Below are 12670 nucleotides of genomic sequence, written 5' to 3'. Positions count from 1 at the left end.
CTGAGCCTGCTGTTTCAACATAGCACCAAGAACCTGTCTGTCTCCTTGCCTGTCTGCCTGTCTGCCTGCCTTTCTGCCTGTCTCCCTGCCTGTCTCCCTCTTTTCTCGCACTCTTTACCATTTTTAGTGTGTGAAACAACACAATATCTTGCGGGACGATATTTCCTGCATTACTTTTAACCAGGGCCCATAGGACAGATATGTATTTTATATCACACTGTAGTTCTGATCTCTCAAATCAAGGATCACAATTCAGACTTGACTTTACATGGCTTGTGGGACCAGTAGTTTGTCAATATTGTTGACACACAAAAAAAAGAAAAAAAAAGAAAAAAAAGAAAGTCGACATTGTCAACGGAAAATGTAGTAACTACGGTAACTGGTGCCCTTGGCCTTGTGTAAGTCACTGAACATGGTGTACATTGTACACACCACTGCCAGGTCTGTGTCCCAAATGGCACCCTATCCTCTTTAAATTGCACTACTTTTGAACAGGGCACATAGGGCTTTGGTAGAAAGTAGTGCACTATGGAAGGAATAGGGTGTCATTTGGGACGCATCGCATGCAGGAACTTCTTCTTTTTCAGCCTGCTCTAACGATGAGAGAAACCAGTTAGAGGCCTGTTAAAACACCACTGGACTGGCACAAGACAGAGACCAGCCAGATACCAGTAGTGGTATCACTGACCTGTATACAGAGCCAGACCAGTTGCAGAAGGAGATAGACCAGCGTCGGAAGGACATGAACCAGCTAGAGAGGGGAAAAGGCCAGTTACTGAGGGACAGAGACCAGTCAGAGAAAACAGAAGACAAAAAACAGTTACAGGAGCGTTACAAATAAAGACAGGGACATGTTGAGAGACAGGGTCAGTGTTCTGACCAATGAGAAGGTGGCGCTGGGGAAGTAGCTCTCTGAGCTTGGTAAGTAGTCAAGTCAGTCACTAAGACTAGACGTAACATAGTAAATGTAAATCTGTGACACTCAGATTACTATGATATGTTACGTTTGGTGGTGTTACATAATACAGAAGGTTATTTAAGCCAAAAACAAAAGGAGGGAGGATGGGTGGCCGTATGATGCAAATGTCAAGCAACCCAAAGGTTGTGTGTTCGAATCACATCATGGGCAAATTTAGTATTTTATCTTCTTTATTTATTTATTATTAATTTTTTTTGGGGGGGGGATGGATCAGCTTAATATTGCAGATAGATTGTATCTTCTATCAATGTAATTGTCTGTATGACTTCCAATCCCCCATGTTTTTGATATATATACTCCCCTTTATTACTTTTCAACCCCGCCATCCTTTCCCTACTTGGAGTAAATTAGTGAACAACAATGCCCAGGCCTCTACTTCCGGTCTATACTTAACTATCTACACCTTCTGGACACAGTTAATTTTACAATAATTCTATTATATAAATATATATATATATTTTTTTTACTCCTGAACTTCTTCTACTCTCAACCTCTCCGATCATTTTCATGATGTCCATCCGGTTTGCTTCTATATGCCATATCTTTCTAACTGTGCTCTTTCCCAAAAGCTCCCAACATACAACCTATATACCTATTATGGACACAGTATGCTTACGTCATTAGCTATCTTTGTTATTATTTGTTGCTATTTGTTATTTGTCCCATCCTTCAACTCTATTCAATACCTCCCATCTATCTCTTAACACCATCCATATAGGATTTCTATTTGCCATATATATTTCAACCGTACTGTGATGTTTTAGAAAAGTTCTGAACCTTTCTATTCTCATCGTTTCTACAGATTGTGAATCACATCATGGGCAACGTTAGTATTTTAACTTCTTAGCAGCTTTCCAAATACTTACTACTTTTTAGCTACTTTGTAACTATATACTTAGCATGTTATCTAACCATTTCCCTAACCTTTTACCCTAACCGTAACCCCAAACCCTAACCTTAATCCCTAACCCCTAGCCTAGATTATGTTAGCAACCTAGCCACCTAGCTAACGTTATCCACAACAAAGTGAAATTCATAACATATCATACGAAATTGATAATGGACATCCACAAATTAATACATACCATGTGGAACGTAACATATCATACTAAATGGAGGGAGCCAGATTTACGTTTAACATGTTAAGTCTGTTCCTGAGTCCAGGGTGGACACTGTGTGCACTTGGACACTGTGTGCAGAGCACATCAATCATGGATTCACCAATAGTTAAATGACAATGTAAAAATATATATTTTGTACAATACACACGTATTACATATTTCACATATTAGGTATATTTCTTTAATTGTCGGAAAATCTGGAAAACTTGTCCAGAAGGTTGGAGGCTGTTGGGATGCAGTTGTTACTTCCTGTCTACTGAGATGAAAACCTGGGAGGAGAGTAGACTGGATTGTCTGAAGAGAGGATCAGACCTGGTGATCATAAACAGCAAGGAGGAACAGGTGTGAGTGTGAGTGAGTGAGTGAATGTGTGAGTGAATGTGTGAGAGAGTGAGTGAGTGAGTGAGTGAGTGAGTGAGTGAGTGAGTGAGTGAGTGAGTGAGTGAGTGAGTGAGTGAGTGAGTGAGTGAGTGAGTGAGTGAGTGAGTGAGTGAGTGAGTGAGAATCAAACATCCCTTGGTCAGTAATGTATCTTCCAGTATTTAACTTATGTAGCCTATTGCAGTTGACAATATCAGTATCTTTCTCACCAACAGGAGTTGACCTCAATAAGAGAGCCTGGATTGGTCTGACTGACTCTGTTACTGAGGGGACCTGGAAAAGGGTGGACGGAACACCACTGACCACCCCAAGGTAAGAGATTACTGCTCTAATAACACTGACCACCCCAAGGTAAGAGACTACTGCTCTATAATGACACTGACCACCCCAAGGTAAGAGACTACTGCTCTATAATAACACTGACCACCCCAAGGTAAGAGACTACTGCTCTATAATAACACTGACCACCCCAAGGTAAGAGACTACTGCTCTAATAACACTGACCACCCCAAGGTAAGAGACTACTGCTCTATAATAACACTGACCACCCCAAGGTAAGAGACTACTGCTCTATAATAACACTGACCACCCCAAGGTAAGAGACTACTGCTCTATAATAACACTGACCACCCCAAGGTAAGAGACTACTGCTCTATAATAACACTGACCACCCCAAGGTAAGAGACTGCTGCTCTATAATAACACTGACCACCCCAAGGTAAGAGACTACTGCTCTAATAACACTGACCACCCCAAGGTAAGAGACTACTGCTCTATAATAACACTGACCACCCCAAGGTAAGAGACTACTGCTCTAATAACACTGCCCACCCCAAGGTAAGAGATTACTGCTCTATAATAACACTGACCACCCCAAGGTAAGAGACTACTGCTCTATAATAACACTGACCACCCCAAGGTAAGAGACTACTGCTCTAATAACACTAACCACCCCAAGGTAAGAGATTACTGCTCTATAATAACACTGACCACCCCAAGGTAAGAGATTACTGCTCTATAATAACACTGACCACCCCAAGGTAAGAGACTACTGCTCTAATAACACTGACCATCCCAAGGTAAGAGATTACTGCTCTAATAACACTGACCACCCCAAGGTAAGAGACTACTGCTCTATAATAACACTGACCACCCCAAGGTAAGAGACTACTGCTCTATAATAACAATGACCACCCCAAGGTAAGAGACTACTGCTCTAATAACACTGACATCCCCAAGGTAAGAGATTACTGCTCTAATAACACTGACCACCCCAAGGTAAGAGACTACTGCCTATAAAACAATGATCACCCCAAGGTAAGAGACTACTGCTCTATAATAACACTGACCACCCCAAGGTAAGAGACTACTGCTCTAATAACACTGACCACCCCAAGGAAGAGACTACTGCTCTATAATAACACTGAACACCCCAAGGTAAGAGACTACTGCTCTATAATAACACTGACCACCCCAAGGTAAGAGACTACTGCTCTAATAACACTGACCACCCCAAGGTAAGAGACTACTGCTCTATAATAACACTGACCACCACAAGGTAAGAGACTACTGCTCTATAATAGCACTGACCACCCCAAGGTAAGAGACTACTGCTCTATAATAACACTGACCACCCCAAGGTAAGAGAACTACTGCTCTATAATAACACTGACCACCCCAAGGTAAGAGACTGCTGCTCTATAATAACACTGACCACCCCAAGGTAAGAGACTACTGCTCTAATAACACTGACCACCCCAAGGTAAGAGACTACTGCTCTATAATAACACTGACCACCCCAAGGTAAGAGACTACTGCTCTAATAACACTGACCACCCCAAGGTAAGAGACTACTGCTCTATAATAACACTGACCACCCCAAGGTAAGAGACTACTGCTCTATAATAACACTGACCACCCCAAGGTAAGAGACTACTGCTCTAATAACACTAACCACCCCAAGGTAAGAGATTACTGCTCTATAATAACACTGACCACCCCAAGGTAAGAGATTACTGCTCTATAATAACACTGACCACCCCAAGGTAAGAGACTACTGCTCTAATAACACTGACCACCCCAAGGTAAGAGATTACTGCTCTAATAACACTGACCACCCCAAGGTAAGAGACTACTGCTCTATAATAACACTGACCACCCCAAGGTAAGAGACTACTGCTCTATAATAACAATGACCACCCCAAGGTAAGAGACTACTGCTCTAATAACACAGACATCCCCAAGGCAAGAGATTACTGCTCTAATAACACTGACCACCCCAAGGAAAGAGACTACTGCTCTATAATAACACTGACCACCCCAAGGTAAGAGATTACTGCTCTATAATAACACTGACCACCCCAAGGTAAGAGACTACTGCTCTAATAACACTGACCACCCCAAGGTAAGAGACTACTGCTCTATAATAACACTGACCACCCCAAGGTAAGAGACTACTGCTCTATAATAACACTGACCACCCCAAGGTAAGAGACTACTGCTCTAATAACACTGACCACCCCAAGGTAAGAGATTACTGCTCTAATAACACTGACCACCCCAAGGAAAGAGACTACTGCTCTATAATAACACTGACCACCCCAAGGTAAGAGACTACTGCTCTATAATAACACTGACCACCTCAAGGTAAGAGACTACTGCTCTAATAACACTGACCACCCCAAGGTAAGATACTACTGCTCTATAATAACACTGACCACCCCAAGGTAAGAGACTACTGCTCTAATAACACTGACCACCCCAAGGTAAGAGACTACGGCTCTATAATAACACTGACCACAGTGTAAGGAGTAGGACTGATTCTCTGTGTTGTTCATACTCTAGGTTCTGAGAGAGAGGCAAGTCTAACTCTGTTGTTTCTACTGCAGGTATTGGAGGAGTGGAGAGTCTAATGGTGGTGGAGTGGAGAACTGTTTGGTGGTACCTTACAGTTCATCAGGCCAAGGAGAATGGTGGGACTATGGGTGATCCATTCCAGAGTACTCGATCTGTGAAAAAGGCTCTTTGTAGTCACTTCTGTTTAAGGAACTCTGAAGACTGATTATATATTTTGGTAGAATGGCACTCTGAACTAGACGTAGGAGAGAAAGGCTGACACACACACACACACACACACACACGGAAGCATGCACTCACGCATGCACGCACACAAAACTAAGTAGGTATATATCACTCAATAGCTGTTGTCAATGTTAAGATGTACAGTTCATTATGTAACATTGCATGTAGGCTCTACAAAAATCTCTCTCTCTACCTCATTCTCTCCCTCTACCTCTTTTAATTAGCAACATGTCATGTGATTTGCCATGTGGGTTTCTGATAAGTTTATTCATTATTTTCATAAATCACTTTTATAACAAGAAAAACAAAAGCACAGATTAATAAATAAAGGAACAATGTCCTCTGAGGTCTGCCAGCTTCCTGATTGAATGTGATTGGATCTTTAAAAAAAAGTGTGACCTGCAGTTGGACACAAGCAGAGGGCAGAACAGAACTTAGAGGACACACACTGTTCGCAGGCAGACCCGCCCGCACGCACCCACCAACGCACGCACGTCTGTGAAGTTCCCCTTTAAAACCTCTGATAATGGTGCAATCAGTTTTCTTAAACACACTTCTGAATATTTCCTCACACTGATGTCACACACAGACAGCATAGATGGAAAGAAAGGACCCTATTTGGACATCGATGGCCAGTCACGGAGTGCAAGACTTAACGTGACTTCTTTATGAACAATGACACAAACAGGCCTTGCGAAATATTACATCCTGCTTGAAAGTGATTGGATACTTAAAACATTCTATCAACTGCAGTGCACCACAGGCAGACATCAGAGAGGAACCAATAGAGACGCATATCAGAGCAGCTACTCAACTACTGGTCATTGAAGTTAGAATCATTCAGTAGATATTACCATTGCGAGTCAGTTAGAAAGGTAATCATAAGTAAGTTAACACTATAAGAGGTCAGACAGACTGAATTAGTTGATTAATTGATTGATTGGGGTAATCATTGATATTCGGTACAGTTAGTTAAGATGGCCAGCTACATCAACAAACAGGTGATTGAATTAAACAAAGTTACTGAAGAAAACCGGAACAGAGCAACAAGGAGCGTGAAGACTGACACCCATCTCTCAGGTACAAAGAATGATCTCTATCTTTCTCTCTCACACACGTGGATGCAGGCAGTTATGAACGCACTAACGGAACGCACGCACACACACACACACACACACACACACACACACACACACACTAATACCACATAATAGAAAAACACTTGTACATTTTTTTTGGTTCTGTCTTCTGTTTGGTTCAGTTGTTACAGAGCGTGGGGTTCAGAACCTGCTGGAGTCACGTACACTAAAATGTATCAATTCAATGTATTTGTTTACTACACTTATTGAAACTATTTAAAGGCGATCAATTGAAAATAACCTTTTAAACAACAACACAGGGGACACCCCGCCACTGTTTGGTAAACAGCTGAAGGACAGGGCTGGAAAAATTAAACCACTCTCAAATTCATAGAGAGAGATATGTATGCAAGGACTGACCATCCACGAGATCAAAACGATAGTTTTAACCATCTGAGGCTATATGGTGTTTGTTTACAATTTCATCGTGAAACAAGCGTATATTTTGTGTCGTGATGGGGTTAGACTGTCACGCCCTGACTCAGGGGACGCTTAAATGTTGAGTCAGGGTGTGTATATTCTTTGTTGTGCGTTTTCTATGTTTGTATTCTAGTATGTGTAGTTCTGTGTTGGCTGGTGTGGTTCCCAATCAGAGGCAGCTGTCGCTCGTTGTCTCTGATTGGGGACAATACTTAGGCAGCCTATTGGCACTAGTGGGTTGTGGGATCTTGTTAAGGTTAGTTGTGTATTCTACCTTAGGACTTCACGTTTCATTTATTGTTTTGTCGTTGTGTTTATAAAGTTAAATAAACATGTACGTATATCACGCTGCGCCTTGGTCTGACCCGTCATTAAACGAACGTGACATAGACGGTTAAACTAAGCTCATGAGGCATTTACAGTATAAGTTACATTCTTCAAGAATCAATGGGGAAATATTGTTCATTTTAAAGCATTTTTTTATATATATAAAAATCACAGATTGCACATTTAAATCATGCTACAGTGAGGGAAAAAAGTATTTGATCCCCTGCTGATTTTGTACGCTTGCCCACTGACAAAGAAATTATCAGTCTATAATTTTAATGGTAGGTTTATTTGAACAGTGAGAGACAGAATAGCAACAACAAAAATCCATAAAAACGCATGTAAAAATGTTATAAATTGATTTGCATTTTAATGAGGGAAATAAGTATTTGACCCCCTCTCAATCAGAAAGATTTCTGGCTCCCAGGTGTCTTTTATACAGGTAACAAGCTGAGATTAGGAGCACACTCTTAAAAGGGAGTGCTCCTAATCTCAGTTTGTTACCTGTATAAAAGACACCTGTCCGCAGAAGCAATCAATCAGATTCCAAACTCTCCACTATGGCCAAGACCAAAGAGCTCTCCAAGGATGTCAGGGACAAGATTGTAGACCTACACAAGGCTGGAATGGGCTACAAGACCATTGCCAAGCAGCTTGGTGAGAAGGTGACAACAGTTGGTGCGATTATTCACAAATGGAAGAAACAAAATAACTGTCAATCTCCCTCGGCCTGGGGCTCCATGCAAGATCTCACCTCGTGGAGAACGGTGAAGAATCAGCCCAGAACTACACGGAGGATCTTGTCAATGATCTCAAGGCAGCTGGGACCATAGTCACCAAGAAAACAATTGGTAACACACTACGCCGTGAAGGACTGAAATTCTGCAGCGCCTGCAAGGTCCCCCTGCTCAAGAAAGCACATATACAGGGCCGTCTCAAGTTTGCCAATGAACATCTGAATGATTCAGAGGAGAACTGGGTGAAAGTGTTGTGGTCAGATGAGACCAAAACCGAGCTCTTTGGCATTTACTCAACTCGCTGTGTTTGGAGGAGGAGGAATGCTGCCTATGACCCCAACAACACCATCCCCACCGTCAAACATGGAGGTGGAAACATTGTGTTTTGGGGGTGTTTTTCTGCTAAGGGGACAGGACAACTTCACTGCATCAAAGGGATGATGGACGGGGCCATGTACCGTCAAATCTTGGGTGAGAACCTCCATCCCTCGGCCAGGGCATTTTGAGATGGGTATTCCAGCATGACAATGACCCAAAACACACGGCCAAGGCAACAAAGGAGTGGCTCAAGAAGAAGCACATTAAGGTCCTGGAGGGGCCTAGCCAGTCTCCAGACCTTAATCCCATAGAAAACCTGTGGAGGGAGCTGAAAGTTCGAGTTGCCAAACGTCATCCTCGAAACCTTAATGACTTTTGTACGTTTGCCCACTGACAAAGACATCATCAGTCTATGATTAACTTCCATTGTCAACTAAGTAAAAATGCATAAACCCCACAAATAAAAACAGAAAATATCCTATGAAAATGCAGGTTCTTTCAATCTCATTCTCCTCTTTACACTACCTGTCTGCCTCCCTTTCGGTCTTGACTTGCGCTGTCACTAGTGAAGTGCAACGTTGTATCAAATCAATCAGCTATTGAAGGGCAACATTGTATCAAATCAATCAACTGGGTCCGCCCAATGACTGTATATATAAAGGTCAGGCCGGAAGCTGACGATAAGCGAACTTGCAACATTTAATTAACTAGCCTATTCCGGGCCCTCAGAGTTTTTTTGTGCCAGTGAGCTCGGGACAGACACAGCTGTTTTCACGCAAACGTAGATGTGTTCAGGTATTTTATATGCTATCTTCAGAACATGACATTTTGCTGTTTCACACCGTGGACTGGTGTTTATCAAAAGGGACAGTGTTGGAAAGATTTTTCAAATACTTTGAGGAACTAACATTCACAATTGAAATAAAAAAATACTGACTTCGTTGACTTACTGTGTGTGGTGAAAACAATTATACTGAGAAACTCAGCTTATTAGTGATGGTGAGTTAAGGCAATCAGAAATCAGACATCCCCAAATGGCACTTACCTACACTTGCACGCAGCAGGACAGTTAGCCTACTTCTATGCGTGCTCTAGCTCACACGCCAGAGCACCAGAAACATGCTCATTGCTCACAAATGGCGCGCTCTAAACAAAACACAATGAAAATATTTACAAAACTTGTAACTGATCGTATGAAATAAAACAAAACTCATCTTGGCACCACACTGCCAGGTCTCTGAGCTCCTCGCTGTAGGTCGTCTCATCATCGTCGGTGATCAGGGCTAGGCCACCGCCGGTGTCGTCGGGCAAACTTAATGATGGTGTTGGAGTTGTTCAAGCGCCACGCAGTCATGGGTGAAAAAGGGGTACAGGAAGGGACTAAGCATGCACCCCCTGAGGGACCCCATGCTGAGGGTCAGTGTGCGGATATGTTATTGCCACCCTCACCACCTGGGGGCGCCCCACAGGAAGTTGTTTAACCCGGGTCTTTAGTGATGAGCTTGGAGGGCATTATGGTGTTGAACACTGAGCTGTAGTCACGAACAGTATAGAAATTGCATCATCTGTGAATCTGTGGGGAGGTATGCGACTTGGAGTGGGTCCAGGGTGTATTGGGATGATGGTGTTGATATGAGCCATGACCAGCCTTTCAGAGCATTTCATGGCTACAGGTGTGAGGGCTGGCGGGGCGATAGTCATTTAGACAGGTTCACTTGGCATTATTGGGCGCAGGGACTATGGTGGTCTGCTTGAAACATGTAGGTATTACAGACTGGGTCAGGGAGAGGTTGAAAATGTCGGTGAAGACACTTGCCAGTTGCTCAGCGCGATGCTTGAGTACGCGCGCTGGATATTGTTGTGAATGCTAACCTGTTGAAAGGTCTTAGTCATGGAGAGCGTGATCACACAGTCATCCGCAGAAAGCCGGTGTCTCTCTGCATGGTTTAGTGTTGCTAACCTCAAAGCAAGCATAGAAGGTACACAACATGACCAAAAGCATGTGGACACCTGCCCGCCGAACATCTCATTCCAAAAAACATGGGCATTAATATGGAGTTTGTCCCACCTTGCTGCAAAACAGCCTCCACTCTTCTGGGAAGCTTTCCACTAGATTTTGGAACATTGCAGCGGGGACTTGCTTCCATTCAGTCACAAGAGCATTAGTGAGGTTAGGCACTGATGCTAGCGACAGGCCTGCCTGCAGTCAGCATTCCAACTCATCCCAAAGGTGTTAGACTTGCGCTGAGGTCAGGGCTCTGTGCAGGCTAGTCAAGTTCTTCCACACCTGTCTCGACAAAACCATTTCTGTATGGACCTCGCTTTCTGCCCAGGGGCATTTTCAATGCTAAAACAGGCAAATAGTGCCCCCAAACTTTTGCCACAAAGTTGGGAAGCACAGAACCATCTAGAATGTCATAGTATGCTGTAGCGTTAAGATTTGCCTTCACTGGAACTAAGGGGCCCCAGGCCCGAACATAAAAAAACCATCCCGGACCATTATTCCTCCTCCACCCACTTTACGGTGGCACTATGTACTCGGGCAGTTACGTTCTCCTGTTATCCCCAAACCCAGATTTTCCGCCGACCGCAAGATGGTGAAGCGTGATTCATCACTCCGGAGAACACGTTTCCACTGCTCCAGAGCCCAAATGACGGCGAGCTTACACCACTCTAGCCGACGCTAGGCATTGTGCATGGTGATGGCTTCAGTGCGCTGCTCGCCAGAAACTCATTCATGAAGATCCCAACTAACAGGCATTGTACTGATGTTGCTTCCAGAGGAGTTGGAACTCGGCAGTGAATGTTACAACCGAGGATAGATTATTTTTACCGCTTCAGAACTTGCTGTCCGTTCTGTGAGCTTGTGTGGCCTACCACTTCACAGCTGAGCTGTTGTTGCTCTATACATTTCACCTCTCAATCACAGCACTCACAGCTGACCGGGCGGCTCTAACAGGGCAAAAAATCCCCCTGTTATGAGGGTGGTAGCCGTGTTGCCCTCGCTTTGCATAAACACAAGTACTAAGTCCCATACTCAGGGGGAATGCAGACATTGCGGGCACTTGGTTCGGACTCTCTCCTCCTCTCTCGCGCCGGCACCCCCGACTCCATGGGAATCGCCTCGGAGGTGCTGGAGGGTGGAATGGACGACCCCCACTCGGGGACGTCCGGCGCTAGCCAGCAGGGTGTCGAGACGGATGGAGATGTCCACCAACTGGTCGAAGGATAGGTTGGTGTCCCGCAGGCCAGCACGACAACGCCCTTCGTAGGCACACCGGTAATGTCGATGAGGCTCTCATTCACCCCCGCATCCGCCGGCTAGAGGTCCGGAACTCCAGGGCGAATCTCCCCCTGCTGCTCTTTCCCCTGTCGGAGGTGGAATAGACGGCCCGCTTCCCCAGGTGGATCGAAGACAGCCCCGAAGCGGCGGGAGAACTCCGGTAGGGATGGGAGCGGCGCCTACTCCCTCCATTCGGCGATGGCCCACTCCAACGCCTTGCCGGATAGACAGGAGATGAGGGGGCGGAGACGCCTCGTATCCCGAGGGCGCTGGGTGTAGGGCAGCCAGGCAAAAGCTCCACCTGCAGGAGAACCCTGAACCCGGCTGCAGAACCGCCATATGCCCTCGGGAGCGAGAGCCGAATGCCCCTGGTTCCGCTGAGAGAGGGAGGACTGGCCGTGGTGATGGGATGGTGTAAGAAGACGGGCACCCCCCCAGTAACCAACCCCGGCAGAGTGTTGGACACTCGCCATGGCGGGGACCCAAGCTGCCGGATCATGGTGTCCTGATAGCTGATCCGCTCCTCCAGCGACTTGGGTGTCGCAGCTGCTCCGGCTGACTCCATAGTTGGTGTGTTGTTCTGTCAGATGAACCGAAGGGATGTGGTGGAGGAGCCCAGGCGCGGGACACAGAGGCTTCGCCCAACAGACTTTATAGTCAAAAAGTGCAAAAATACAATAAACGGCCTCGAAAACAAACAGAGGCGAGTGAATACGAAACCATGCGTAAACACTAAACAAAACAAACAGAGCGTCAACACGCAGCTCCGAAATACAGGCAGACAACAACACACACCCAACCAATACAAAAACAGGGAACTTATAGGACACGTAATCAGAACACAAACAGACACAGGTGTACAAGACAGACCAAAGCAATCACAC

This window comes from Coregonus clupeaformis, unplaced genomic scaffold (assembly GCF_020615455.1).
Source record: "Coregonus clupeaformis isolate EN_2021a unplaced genomic scaffold, ASM2061545v1 scaf1587, whole genome shotgun sequence".
Taxonomy (NCBI): Eukaryota; Metazoa; Chordata; class Actinopteri; order Salmoniformes; family Salmonidae; genus Coregonus; species Coregonus clupeaformis.
This window is presented reverse-complemented; position numbering follows the sequence as displayed.